Below are 14,829 nucleotides of genomic sequence, written 5' to 3'. Positions count from 1 at the left end.
GCAAACTAATTGACGGAGTTGTCTCATCTTTGCTAGTGTAATAGTTTGTAGTTCCGGCAATCGCCACACAAGCGTTGTATTACGTTGTTTTGTTCTGTCAGATGACAGTCGTCAGATAGTGTTTTGTTCTTAGTTGCACCTAGTTACTCGAGTAAACATGGTTGGCGCAAGGCTTACATTCGATGAAAGGAAGTCAGTTTTGAAGCGGTATTTTAAGTACGAAAACGTTAATGAGGTTCAACGGCAATGACGAAATGAGTATCAAACAGAGCCACCGACACGTTTAACGATTCGTCACATTCGAGACAAATTTGAAGCCGAAGGCTGTGTTAAAGATGTACACAAACAACGATCTGGACGACCTGTAACAGTAACAAGTCCAGCTAACTCCCGTCGTGTGTTACAATAATTCATTTGCTCACCACAGAAGTCTGTGAGACAGTGTGCCCCTGAAACTGGAGTGATTCGCTCAAGTGTTCGGCGAATTTTGAAGACAACAAAGTGGAAGTGCTACATCCCACGATTGCTACACGCAATGAACGAGGACGACCCAGATCGTAGAATGGAGTACTGCGAGTGGTTTACTAACATGGTGCGCAACGATGAAGAGTTTGCAGAGATGATTGTGTGGTCTGATGAGGCACAGTTCAAACTCAATGGTACAGTAAATCGCCACAATTGCATCTACTGGGCAGCCGAAAATCCGAACGTCCATGTAGACAAAGCCGTGAATTTGCCAGGAGTAAATGTGTGGTGTGGATTGTCTTACCGGGGCTTGATTGGCCCAATCTTCTTTGACGGCACAGTTACCGATGAGGTGTACCTTCAGAAGCTTCAGACATCCATTTTACCTGCCATCCGAGACTTGTATGGAGACGGAAGAGTTTACTTTCAACAAGAGGTGCCCCAGCCCACTACCAAAATCGTGTTATGGCGTATCTCGACGAAAATCTACCAGGAAGATGGATAGACCGTAGAGGTGCTGTGGAGTATCCACCACGTTCCCCAGACCTAACTCCTCTGGACTTTTCCCTGTAGGGAACACTAAAAGACGTCGTTTATCGACAAAAGCCACGCACATTGGCTGAAGTTCGAGAATCCATCGTACATTCATGTGCAAATATCCAACTGAACACGTTGCAGTCAGTAGTTCGTGCTGCAGTTCGGCGGCATCGTTTGTGTGTAGATGTTAATGGTGACCATTTAGAACACCTACAGTGACATCTTTAAGTTGGACGTTAAGCTACACTTTCACCAAAAATAAGACAACTCAGTCAATTAAATTGCAAGTTATGGACTTTTAAACAGTGGATACATTTTTTTGGACCCCTCCGTATTTACAGTGGTCCATCGTGCTGCAACTTTTATGATACGGGTGGTACAGATACCTAAAATATACGCCAAGCCGAATTGTCTAAGTATATTACAGTATAACAAACGTACTTATCGCAGCAGATGACACAAGCAAAGAAAGCAACCAGTGGAACCTTGTGGATTCACAAATGCTGAGAAAAAGGCGAATATACAACTGCGGAAGGTGATTGCGTTTTGGGAGTACCATGGTGAGGTGACAACGCATTATGCTTCGCAAGCGGCAAATCCTCGCAGGATGATATTACTGAAAACTCCACGCGAAGTTACGAGAGGCTTCTCCGTCGTTTCTAGGTCCCCAGTTTAAAGCCTAGTTTACACAACGACACTAGGTTGCAGGCAATTGCGCTACGGGCCACTGCGCATGCGCGCCGCGCGTTTGCGCAACTCGTTGGTGAAACTACACACTTTCGGAGTGTTCCAACTTTGGTGACACTAGTTGCAGGAGTTTTGAGGTTATATGTGTTCGTAGAGTGTAGACAAACTGAAATATGAAGAGGGGAACGGAAAATAATGTTCGATTTTTAGATATCTATCCTTTGCATAGGTGTTTGTGGAATTTCAGTGATGCTGTTTACAAAAATAAGCAACATATTGCTGCCGCTGAGACCATCATGTGCGATCATAACAGAGATGGTTTGACATTATCTGAGGAGCAGGGCAAAATTTATTGAGTGAGGACACATATACGACTGAATTAAGAAAAATACAAGCAAGTGTAATTCTAGCTGTGGCAATGCTCTCGTCTACTAGACTAAAATCCCGTCGTTTGAGTTGGCCAACACTTTGTGACGGAATACTGTTGACAGGAGGGAAGGCTATAGAAATTCAAGAAGCTGCATTCTTTGTTCAATATCCATCTATTTAAAACGTCTCTGCAGTGCTCCCCACTCACATACGTTAGAATTTTGAAATATTGTTGCTGTACAGATCTATCTTCAAGAGAGTAAGTTGCACACCATTCTCTTCTTAATGGGGACGGCTTCTAATAATTATTGTTGCTAATGTTAATAATTATTACTGTTAATAATAATAATTATTGGTTTTAATGAAAAACCGTCATTACCAACTAAAACCGTATTATATAACATCCCGAATGTTCCCGATTGTAATGCAAGCAATAAGATATGTAATTTCAGTTCTGGCGACAGTGTTTCATGTATAACAGTACCTTTATTCCTCATGGCATAATTAGCTCTAGTTAGAAGAAACGAGAACAGTTCTGGTGACATTCTAAGATAATTAAAAGAACTTCTTGGATCATCTGTTATAAATTACACTACTGGCCATTAAAATTGCTACACCAAGAAAAAATGCAAATGATAAACGGGTAATCATTGGACAAATATATTATACTAGACCTGAAATGTGATTCCATTTTAACGCAATTTGGGTGCATAGAGCCTGAGAAATCAGTACCAAGAACAACCACCTCTGACCGCAATAACAGCCTTGATAAGCCTGGGCATTCAGTCAAACCGAGCTAGGATGGCGTGTACAGGTACAGCTGCCCACGCAGCTTCAACACGATAGCACAGTACATCAAGAGTAATGACTGGCGTATTGTGAAGAGCCAGTTGCTCGGCCACCATTGACCAGACGTTTTCAATTGGTGATAGATGTGGAGAATGTGCTGGCCAGGGCAGCAGTCGAACACTTTCTGTATCCAGAAAGGCCCGTAGAGGACGTGCAACATGCGGTCGTGCATTATCCTGCCGAAATGTAGGGTTCCGCAGGGATCGAATGAAGGGTAGAGCCACAGGTCGTAACACATCTGAAATGTAACGCCCACTGTTCAAAGTGCCGTCAATGCGAACAAGAGGTGACCGAGACGTGTAACCAATGGCACCCCATACCATCACCCCGGGGTATACACCAGTATGGCGATGACGAATACACGCTTCCAATGTGCGTTCACCACGATGTCGCCAAACACGGATTGCGACCATCATGATGGTGTAAACAGAACCTGGATTCATCCGAAAAAATGACGTTTTGCCATTCGTGCACCCAGGTTCGTCGCAGGCGCTCCTGTCTGTGATGCAGCGTCAATGGTAACCGGAGCCATGATCTCCGAGTTGATAGTCCATGCTGCTGCAAACGTCGTCGAACTGTTCGTGCAGATGGTTGTTGTCTTGCAAACGTCCCCATCTGTCGACTCAGGGATCGAGACGTGGCTGCACGATCCGTTACAGCCATGCGGATAAGATGCCTGTCATCCCGGCTGTTAGTGATACGAGGCCGTTGGGATCCTGCACGGCGTTCCGTATTACCCTCCTGAACCCACCGATTCCATAGTTTGCTAACAGTCATTGGATCTCGACCAACGCGAGCAGCAATTTCGCGATACGATAAACTGCATTCGCGTCGGCTACAATCCGACCTTTATCAAAGTCGGAAACGTGATGGTACGCATTTCTCCTCCTTACACGAGGCATCACAACAACGTTTCAGCAGGCAACGCTGGTCAACTGCTGTTTGTGTATGAGAAATCGGTTGGAAACTTTCCTCATGTCAGCACGTTGTAGGTGTCTCCACCGGCCCCAACCTTATGTGAATGCTCTGAAAAGCTAATCATTTGCATATCACAGCACCTTCTTCCTGTCGGTTAAATTGCGCGTCTGTAACAAGTCATCTTCGTGGTGTAGCAATTTTAATGGCCAGTAGTGTATGAAACCACTTGCGTGCAACTCATTCCACGCAACGAGTGGCACAACCCAATGTCGTCGTGGAAACTAGGCTTAATACACAAACCAATAACCATGGTTCATGATCGCATTTTGATTCCTGTGAGGTGATAGTAAAAACTCTATAATTACCCCTCATACTTGCTTCCGAGGACCACGTTTGGCATCACGAACTGAGCACGGGATTAGAGCCTCAGTGCTCCGCAGTCCGCACGCGCCCGCATTCCCACAGTCTGTTGTCGGTTCGCGACGCGCCGTGCAGTGCCTTCCGGCAGCGCAGCCCGCTCGAGACGGCGCACTTCTCCCCGTCAGCAGCGCGGACGGACAATGCCACGCGGGGCTGACGCTGTAAACAAGAGCAGCCCAGCCAAGGACACTTCCCGCGAAGGTCCGGCCAGCACCCCAAACACGACCGCACCACCCAGCAGGTCTGAGTGCAGTGGCTAAAAATACACTGACCGGCGCCACGACTACGGGGAGGTAGTGTCGCTGGTCACTTGAACCATGCATCGTGATGTGTCAGTTTACGGATTTTTTAAAATAATTCTTGTTGTTGTTCTGCGTGCGTTACAGACCAGCTAAGGACTGCTTTTAATCCACTAAGTTCTGCCATGAGCAAGCACAAATTATTCTTGTTTCACAGGCAAACATGTTTCGGTGAAGTTTCACCATCGTCAGTGTTTTCATTTATTTTCCCTCAGGCAGTATGTACTGAAATCTTGCATAGTAACGCGTAATAGATTTGAGCTTATAGCATTTCCGTTTATGAAATTATTAACGGGAAAAATATAAATCTCTGTATCACATACTGTTTTTGCGGCTGTCTGACATTTATCTTACAGGTGATAGTTTGCTCCGGTTTGTCACCTGCAGTTAAAAAGGATTTTTCGGTATTATGTTACGTTCATTTAGCAAAAATGTGAACCCTAAAATGTAATTATTGATCTTTCTCAGTTTGCCAATGCAAAAAAAATGGCTCTGAGCACTATGGGACTTAACAGCTATGGTCATCAGTCCCCTAGAACTTAGAACTACTTAAACCTAACTAACCTAAGGACATCACACAACACCCAGCCATCACGAGGCAGAGAAAATCCCTGACCCGCCGGGAATCGAACCCCGGAAACCGGGTGTGGGAAGCGACAACGCTACCGCACGACCACGAGATGCGGGCTTGCCAATGCAAGATTATAGTACTACTGTCATTGCATTGCAGTCTACTGTCAACACTGATTGGTTGTTTCATTTTATAACTATCGTTTGTTACAATAAAGAAACAGTTTTCGAAAATGTTTTGGGCATATTATTGACTTTTGTAAACTGGCAAGTGTGGGGATGAGGACTACCTATGTAAAGTGAGTGTACTCACTTTTTGCTGATTCTGCTTTAATGCTTTTACAGGGTGTGGAAACTATGGTTTGTAACATGTACTGTCACTGTTTATCAGATATTCATTTGTTCTGCACCTTGCATTCGGTATTCTGGACGGCAAATACGATTCTGGACAGCGATTCCGAACTTTGTAATGACTGTGTGTGTGTGTGTGTGTGTGTGTGTGTGTGTGTGTCCTGATCTGACAATCATTATTTTATTATTTCTTTCCTGTTTACTGTGGCTTTTTGTATACGGTAATTTACTTCCGTCAGAAGTTCCCGTGAAGGGTTCTGTCTGCATTTGAGGATTTTTAGATCCGTGTTCCTGCATCACCGTTCTAGGCAAGATCCTAGTGAACATACCCGAATGAATTTTCAGTCTGCAAAGGAGCGTGCACCTATATGAAACTTCCTGGAAGATTAAATCTGTGCCGGGCGGGATTAGCCGAGCGGTCTTAGGCGTTGCAGTCATGGACTGTGCGGCTGGTCCCGGTGGAGGTTCGAGTCCTCCGCGTGTGTGTGTGTGTGTGTGTGTGTGTGTGTGTGTGTGTGTGTGTGTGTCCTTAGGATAATTTAGGTTGTGTGTAAGCTTAGGGACTAATGACCTTAGTAGTTAAGTCCAGTAAGATTTCACACACATTTGAACATTAAATCTGTGTGCCGGACCGAGACTCGAACTCTACCGACCGAGCTACACAAGCACGACTCACGATCTGTCCTCACAGTTTTACTTCCTCCGGAACCTCGTATTAGAAAGGTAGGAGGTACTGGCGGAAGTTTCTGTTAGTCTGTGACATACTTGGATGTTAAATAAGAATAGCTTGTGTCTGCTCAGGAGAGAACAGCGATCCAAATAGTTATAATTACGAAGTAATCACAGACAAAAAGAGTGTTTAAACCGCAAGATGAATACCTCTAAGTTAACTTTATGGTTTCTTCAGTATTCCTCCAGCTGTCCAGCGTTCTTTGTTTCCTCTTCTGCTGACTATATATTGAGAACTGTTTTATCTTAGAAACGTCTCCCCCTCTTATTTTTTTTCTATGTTTCGTTCTGCATTCAGTTTCTTGCTTATTTATGCCAATTTCTCATAGGTCTCCGAGCACTTTCCTAAGCTAGTTGGGCTTGCCTTTTTATTTTTAAAAAGGCTGTACGCTTTTTCTGTTAGCCTGTTAGGGTTCATTCTGTGGATATACCCATACAACACTCATCTTCATTTTCCTACATTATTGTGTAACTTCGGCTTTACATCTGCAGTCTGGCCGAATTACTATCTTACAACAAAGTTTTTACATTTCTAGACCGATTTCTACTATAAATATCTTATGTAAAGTCTAATTCAAAGTTGATCTTGCTTAATCTTGCTCTCAAAGTTTCTTTTCCCTCTCCATTAGGCAAAGTTCTTATTTACAGGTAAGTTTATAATACAGAAAAAATATCCAATTCACAAGCAGAAGTAACACAGGGATCTCTTTACAAAGGGTAAACTTTAAATTTCCAATAGAAAACCTTGGACGAAATTATAACAGTAGACCAGATGAGTTTTTTTAACTTGCTTTTAAATTTAGTTTTGCAATACGTCGGAAATTTTATATCGTTAGGACAGAGATCATAGTTTTTGGTTTCAGTAATACACTCCTGGAAATGGAAAAAAGAACACATTGACACCGGTGTGTCAGACCCACCATACTTGCTCCGGACACTGCGAGAGGGCTGTACAAGCAATGATCACACGCACGGCACAGCGGACACACCAGGAACCGCGGTGTTGGCCGTCGAATGGCGCTAGCTGCGCAGCATTTGTGCACCGCCGCCGTCAGTGTCAGCCAGTTTGCCGTGGCATACGGAGCTCCATCGCAGTCTTTAACACTGGTAGCATGCCGCGACAGCATGGACGTGAACCGTATGTGCAGTTGACGGGCTTTGAGCGAGGGCGTATAGTGGGCATGTGGGAGGCCGGGTGGATGTACCGCCGAATTGCTCAACACGTGGGGCGTGAGGTCTCCACAGTACATCGATGTTGTCGCCAGTGGTCGGCGGAAGGTGCACGTGCCCGTCGACCTGGGACCGGACAGCAGCGACGCACGGGTGCACGCCAAGACCGTAGGATCCTACGCAGTGCCGTAGGGGACCGCACCGCCACTTCCCAGCAAATTAGGGACACTGTTGCTCCTGGGGTATCGGCGAGGACCATTCGCAACCGTCTCCATGAAGCTGGGCTACGGTCCCGCACACCGTTAGGCCGTCTTCCGCTCACGCCCCAACATCGTGCAGCCCGCCTCCAGTGGTGTCGCGACAGGCGTGAATGGAGGGACGAATGGAGACGTGTCGTCTTCAGCGATGAGAGTCGCTTCTGCCTTGGTGCCAATGATGGTCGTATGCGTGTTTGGCGCCGTGCAGGTGAGCGCCACAATCAGGACTGCATACGACCGAGGCACACAGGGCCAACACCCGGCATCATGGTGTGGGGAGCGGTCTCCTACACTGGCCGTACACCACTGGTGATCGTCGAGGGGACACTGAATAGTGCACGGTACATCCAAACCGTCATCGAACCCATCGTTCTACCATTCCTAGACCGGCAAGGGAACTTGCTGTTCCAACAGGACAATGCACGTCCGCATGTATCCCGTGCCACCCAACGTGCTCTAGAAGGTGTAAGTCAACTACCCTGGCCAGCAAGATCTCCGGATCTGTCCCCCATTGAGCATGTTTGGGACTGGATGAAGCGTCGTCTCACGCGGTCTGCACGTCCAGCACGAACGCTGGTCCAACTGAGGCGCCAGGTGGAAATGGCATGGCAAGCCGTTCCACAGGACTACATCCAGCATCTCTACGATCGTCTCCATGGGAGAATAGCAGCCTGCATTGCTGCGAAAGGTGGATATACACTGTACTAGTGCCGACATTGTGCATGCTCTGTTGCCTGTGTCTATGTGCCTGTGGTTCTGTCAGTGTGATCATGTGATGTATCTGACCCCAGGAATGTGTCAATAAAGTTTCCCCTTCCTGGGACAATGAATTCACGGTGTTCTTATTTCAATTTCCAGGAGTGTATTTAACGACGCTTCGAAAGGAAGTTAGTTTTACTCAAGAGTAATGGAAGTCATTTCTTAAGCTGAGCATTTTTCTCTTGGTCTTCGCTTCTTATTGTTCCCTCCGGTTCTTGTACCTACTATATATTACCCATTTAACTTGTACTTTATATCTAAGCTGCTGCTATTCTCTAATATATTGCACTATTTTGCGCTGTCGTGGCCTTTTTCTAAGTCCACAAAGCCTATGAAAGTGTCTTGATTGTTCTAAAGTATTCGCTGTATTTGCAAGCACAACATTACAACTGGCTCACTGGAGCCTTTCCTTATCGTAAAGACAAACTGATTGTCATCTGAAACATCCCCCATTTTCTTTTACATTCTTCTGCAGATAATTCTGATCAGCAACTTGGAAGTACGAGCAGCCAAAAAGATCGTGCCATAGTTCTCGCAATTTTCTGCCCTTGCTATCTTCTGGGTTATGCGGGTAAATTCCTTCTGGAAGTTCCATGGTACGTCTTTAGTCTCACAGATTCCACAACTTGAAGAATCGATGATTGTTTGCCATCCTCCACCCCACCCCGCCCCCATCGCCCAATAAATTAGAAGTTTCGAAAGAATTATGTCTGTTCGTTCGCCCTTGTTTGATCGCAAGTGTCCAGAAGCTTTTCATAGGACTGCAACGGCAGAAAGAGAACCCAAGTGGAAGAGAAGTTGTGAGATGAGTGAACACACGGAAACTAAGCCATTCCGCAGAAGGACGCCCGAAAACTATGCACTACAGTAATATCACTAAGCCATCAGATGCGATTTTTAACAACAGATTTGTCATAGGGATAAGATTATTTTTGATGTATATTTTTGTTTGTAATATATATATGGTATTTTACGAAAGAATAAGAAATGTACTTGCTGTTAGGATTTGTAACACCATAACCGTTCATACATAGTTCCATTGTTTATGAGTCGTTTTTCACTTTTCATAAATATTCATACACAGTTTAGTCCCGTACGGTATATTGTGGAGCAATTGTGCCCATCAACAGCAGCTACACATAATGTTACATTCAAAACAGGTTTCACCACAACACCCTGGATTATAATAAACTTTACACCATATAGGGGCATACACTTTATAGGGGGCAGTTTTCTTCGGAGTCTGCGTTATTTTCGCTGGAAAATGTCCCAAGCCTCTGGACTGCCTTGTTTTGACATCCCTTACCACTGTACATGTGGAAAACTGCTCAGCCACATTGAGCCTGAATATTGTTGATATCACCATCTTGGGTGCTGAATTCAGTATGTGGAAAATTACGCTTGCATTTAGCGTTTACTTAATTTATAATTTTGTTATTTCCCTTGAAATATATTCTGATACGTAGGCAGCGCTTCGTTGCGTTGGCGCACGTTTCTTGCGTCAACAAACTTTGTTACACGATGCCAGATTCATCTGTCGTCCAAAACTCTACCGTTTTCAATACTTGATAATGTGTCGCTTGAAATGTCATAAGCTGCACCATTACTCAAATTACTACCATCACTTTCCTCCAAAAAGCGCCGATTTCTCGCTGCCTCTGCTTCCTAGGGGTGGTAAGCTCGTATTAATGCCTAAATTTCTGGAACGGACAACTAACGGTATGCATAATTATAACAGAAAACAGCGAGCTACAGAAAAGTGGCGTGTTGCGTCTAAAGAACTGTGACGGGTGTAACCATCATTGTACGCGAATGGGTATGTGGTGAGTCAGTCCGTCCCACGGCACAGCGAAGGGCCCGCCGGCCACTGGGTCGGGAGCTTCGCCGACCCACGGTCCCGAAAGATGGTTCCCACAAAGCAGAGCAAGCCAGCAGAGCCGGAAAAGCTCTAACACGCCACAGCACAGTTCTCACCGCTGCGTGATTATTATGTCTTCGGAACGTGACGAGACACAGACAAGTAAAATCCAGGCACAGCGCAAAAATTACTCATGCATAGTCCAAAACGCAGGGATTCAGCACGGGGGAGCAGATGCAGAATTCCTGCATCACGTTTCTAGGCAAGGTCCTGGTGAAAATATACTAAACTACGTCCGACCAGGCCTTGGAAGGCTCAACGGCACCGACCGGCCGCCGTGTCATCTTCAGCCGAGAGGCGTCACTGGATTGGGATGTGGAGGGGCATGTGGTCAGCACACCGCTCTCCCGGCCGTATGCCCGTTTCCGAGACCGGAGCCGCTACTTCTGAATCAAGTAGCTCCTCAGTTTGCCTCACAAGGGCTGAGTGCACCCCGCTGGCCACCAGCGCTCGGCAGACCGAATGGTCACCCATCCAAGTGCTAGCCCAGCCCGACAACGCTTAACTTCGGTGATCTGACGGGAACCGGTGTTACCACTGGGGCAAGGCCGAGGGCGCCTGATGAAAATACCCGAATGAATTTTCAGTATGCAGAGGAGTGTGCACTGATATTAAACTTCCTGGAAGATTAAAACTGTGTGCCAGACAGAGACGCGAACTCGCGGCCTTTGCGTTTTGCAGGCAAGTGCCCTGTCGGCCGAGCTACCCAAGCACGATTCACTACCTGTCCTCACTGCTTTGCTTCTGCCAGTTCCTCGTCTTAGGGTGGTAGGAGGTACTGGCGGAAGTAAAGCTGTGAGGACAGGTCGTGAGTCGTGCTTGGGTGGCAAAGGTCCGGTCCCGAGTCTCGGCCGGCACACAGTTTTAATTTGCCAGGAAGGCCTTCTTCCATCATGTTATCGTTACGTGTATATTTGTGGATGACTCTAATGAGTCAGTGCATAGTGTAGCCTTGAGTTATAGATAAAGGGGAGGGACAGCTTGAACCCTGGCATCCACACCTCATCAACGGCAAACATCTCCATATCGTAACACCACCTCCTCCGTACTTGACTGTATGCGCTACACATCATGACAAGTGACGTTCTCTTGGCATTTGAGAAAGTCAAACCCTTTCATCAGACTGATAAAGATAACATGATTCATCACTCCAATTCACTGTACAGCGGTGTCACTTTTCATACCATCTCATCAAGCGTCTTTTAACATTGACTACAGGAATGCGTGTCTTTGTACCCTACTGTTTTTAACTCTCTGCGCGCAGTAAGGGTGCTAGCAGGGCTGCACATAGAACTTTGGAACTCGCGACTGATTCCTTCAGCTGATTTCATGCAATTTTATACACCGTCCCTCCGCAATGCACGAGGGTCCCTCCCTGTCCATGAGTTCTATCTGGTCTTGGTTTAGTTGTGGTTCTTCCTTCGCGTTTCTTCTTTACACTCACATCGTCAACAATCAAAATGGACAGTTTTATAAGTACTGAAATGTTCCTCTTAGATTCGTTACTCATGTAACATGCAATAACTACTCCACGTTCGAAGCCACTGAGTTTTCCTGATCGACTCACTCTGCTCTTTCTGCTTCTCAACTGACAACACAATACTTCCCGCCTCCTTTTATACTGGCAGGCCCGCCTCGCGCAAGATCTGGTGGAAAATTGCGCTATACTTGGGAGAGAGTGTTCGGATAGTACATATTGTATAAATGAAAAAATAGCGAGGACGATTGGAACGGAAACAACATATCGACAGAATGAACGAAGCTAAGCAAGCAATCAGATACGTAGGAGGGCGAGAAAGACATGGCTTCAGTGAAGATGGAATAAGCTATAAAACCCACTCTGTGAAGTGGAAAGAATGAGAAGAAGAAGAAGAAGTAATTCATGAAATTTTACAGTTATTTTCATCAGAATAATGTGACATGATTTTTTTTTGCAGTCCGCCTATGAAACCACGACCTTCATCTAGTGTTGTCTTTCATTAGGGTGACAACAAAGTCGAAACACTACATCACTACTATCAGCATATGGCTTTAGGTACAATTCATTTCTTTTTTACCATTACGTAGATAGTTACATCGTAGATTTTATAGATTCTACGAGGACGCACTATAATGGCTCGCCCCCGAATTTTTTGTTTAAAAACTCGTAGAAGTTTTTAAATAAAACGTTATTCCAATTTTACATCGTAATTCTTCATTTTCACATATTAACGAGGATAACTCCAAAAGAAATTCACACTATTTTTGTAAAAATACAGTTTTCATTCTGCATGTGTGAAAGTTTTACAGTGTTTAGATACATCCTTCCCGCTTGTTTTCAAATTTAGTTCAACCTGTTACTGTGAGTGGCGCCGTCACAGCATGTCTTCAAGATGGCTGCTACATTTGACGTTCGTCAGAAGCAACGTGCTGTCATAGAATTCCTGTGCTGTGAAAACGAGACAGTGGGAGACATCCACAAGAGGTTGAAAAAGGTGTATGGAGATGCTGCTGTCGATCGCAGTACAGTTAGTGGGTGGGCAAGCATGTTACGTGATGAAAGCGGTCACGGCAGTATTGAGGATTGTCCTCGCATCGGCAGGCCTCGTACTGCACACATTCCATACAATGTGCAGAGAGTTAACTAATTGGTGACTGCTGACACATGCATCACAGTGAACGAATTGTCACGCTACGTTGGGGTAGGGGAAGGAAGTGTTTGCAGAATACTGTTGGTGTTAAAAAAAGTTTGTGCCAGGTGAGTTCTCAGGACGTTGACAGTGGCTCACAAAGAAACAAGAAAAGCGGTGTGCAGCGAACTTTTGGAACAGTACGAGAATGGTGGAGATGAATTTCTTGGAAGGATTGTGACAGGTGATGAAACATGGCTCCATCATTTTTCACCAGAGACGAAGAGGCAATCAATGGAGTGGCATCATGCAAATTCACCCAAGAAAAAAAAATTCAAAACCACACCTTCTGCTGGAAAAGTTATGGCTACGGTGTTTTTCGTTTCCGAAGGACTCTTGCTTGTGAACATCATGCCAAGTGGAACCACCATAAATTCTGATGCATATGTGACGTCACTGAAGAAACTTCAAGCTCGACTGAGTCGTGTTCGACCACATCGGCAAAAGCAGGATGTTTTGTTGTTGCACGACAATGCACGGCCACATGTCAGTCAAATAACCATGGAAGCGATCACAAAACTCGAATGGACAAGACTGAAGCACCCACCTTACAGTCCTGACCTGACTCCATATGACTATCATCTCTTTGGGAAACTGAAAAACTCTCTTCGTGGAACAAGGTTTGTAGGAGATGACTCTCTTGCGCACGCTGCCAAACAGTGGCTCCAACAGGTTGGTCCACAATTTTACCGTGCGGATATGCTGGTTCCAAGATGGCGTAAGGCAGTTGAGAGGGATGGAAATTATGTGGAGAAATGAAAATACTGTTCCTAAAGGATGTATCAACACACTGTAAAACTTTCAAACATGTAGAATAAATGATGGATTTTTTTTAAAAAAAATAGTGTGCATTTCTTTTGGAGTGACCCTCGTACTTCTCAAGATAGTTCCCCAGCTACGAACTCATTTCTACCAACGAGAGACCAATTTGTTTACACCGCCACTGTAGAATGTTTGATTTCGTTGACGGAGCCACAGTCTCGCCCCTGCTTGCACCGCTTCATCACTACCACCGTGAAGCCCTCAAAGGTGTTCTGTAAGTTTTGAAAACAGATGAAAATGTATGGAGCCAAGTCAGGATTGTATGGAGCATGATCGATTACAGTGAACCGAAGGCGTCGGATTACTGCAGACGCCGCAGCGCTATTGTGTGGTCTGGCTTTGTAATGCTGAAGGAGAGGGGGCTCCGTGTGTGGACGACCTCTTCGAATTCTAAACTCGATTACAGCACGCTGTTTCCCACGCACCGACATAGTTATGTTAGACACCGCCATGTTAGGAGCCCTCTAGAGGCATAGGGTTGCAGCTTCTGCTCAGCGAAGCAAGCAAGTCGACCGAGTAATATGCACGACATATATCATCTCATCCGACATTGACAACAGAGCAAGAAATTCGGAGGCATTACTTTTCAAGCGCGTCCTCGTGTAACAATTCCTTGTCTTCTTATTTACTGACGCTCTGAAGGTGATAACTGACAGGTCGTACCCGAGTAAGGCATTGTGAAATGCTCATTATGACGCAAAACTATAAAAATAAAAGAACATTATCCGTAAATTATTTAACCTCACGCTTAAAAATTAGTCTGGATGACAGTCCCTTAGAATGAAATGTAATCTTTACTACTGCTTACAGTGAATGAAGCGCCATTGCGAGCCCTCAGGCAGCAGCGCAGATTCTTATATTTCGCCCTAAGGACTGTTACGCATTAGAAAAAGCAACCCGACGTTCATGAAAAATTCGGCAGTTTGTGCCTTGTCGCAGTCTCCAGATGATTACGTCTAATGATGCAAAAGTGTTTAATCAGAGGACAGAGAGGAAAAACAGCGAGTTTCGGTGGCTTAGAAAGCGGCGCTGATGTCTTC

The 14,829-nt window shown here is 45.3% G+C and overlaps 1 protein-coding gene and 1 pseudogene across 1 annotated transcript in view; both read right to left on the bottom strand.

The window, feature by feature from the left end:
* Nucleotides 1-14,829, bottom strand: part of LOC126418966 (bicaudal D-related protein homolog) — a 540,337-nt gene that overhangs the window by 404,353 nt on the left and 121,155 nt on the right. The gene's annotated exons all lie outside the window — the stretch shown is intronic.
* Nucleotides 10,737-10,854, bottom strand: LOC126420068 (5S ribosomal RNA; annotated as a pseudogene).

Source organism: Schistocerca serialis, chromosome 9, assembly GCF_023864345.2.
Source record: "Schistocerca serialis cubense isolate TAMUIC-IGC-003099 chromosome 9, iqSchSeri2.2, whole genome shotgun sequence".
Classification (NCBI taxonomy): domain Eukaryota; kingdom Metazoa; phylum Arthropoda; class Insecta; order Orthoptera; family Acrididae; genus Schistocerca; species Schistocerca serialis.
This window is presented reverse-complemented; position numbering and strand designations above follow the sequence as displayed.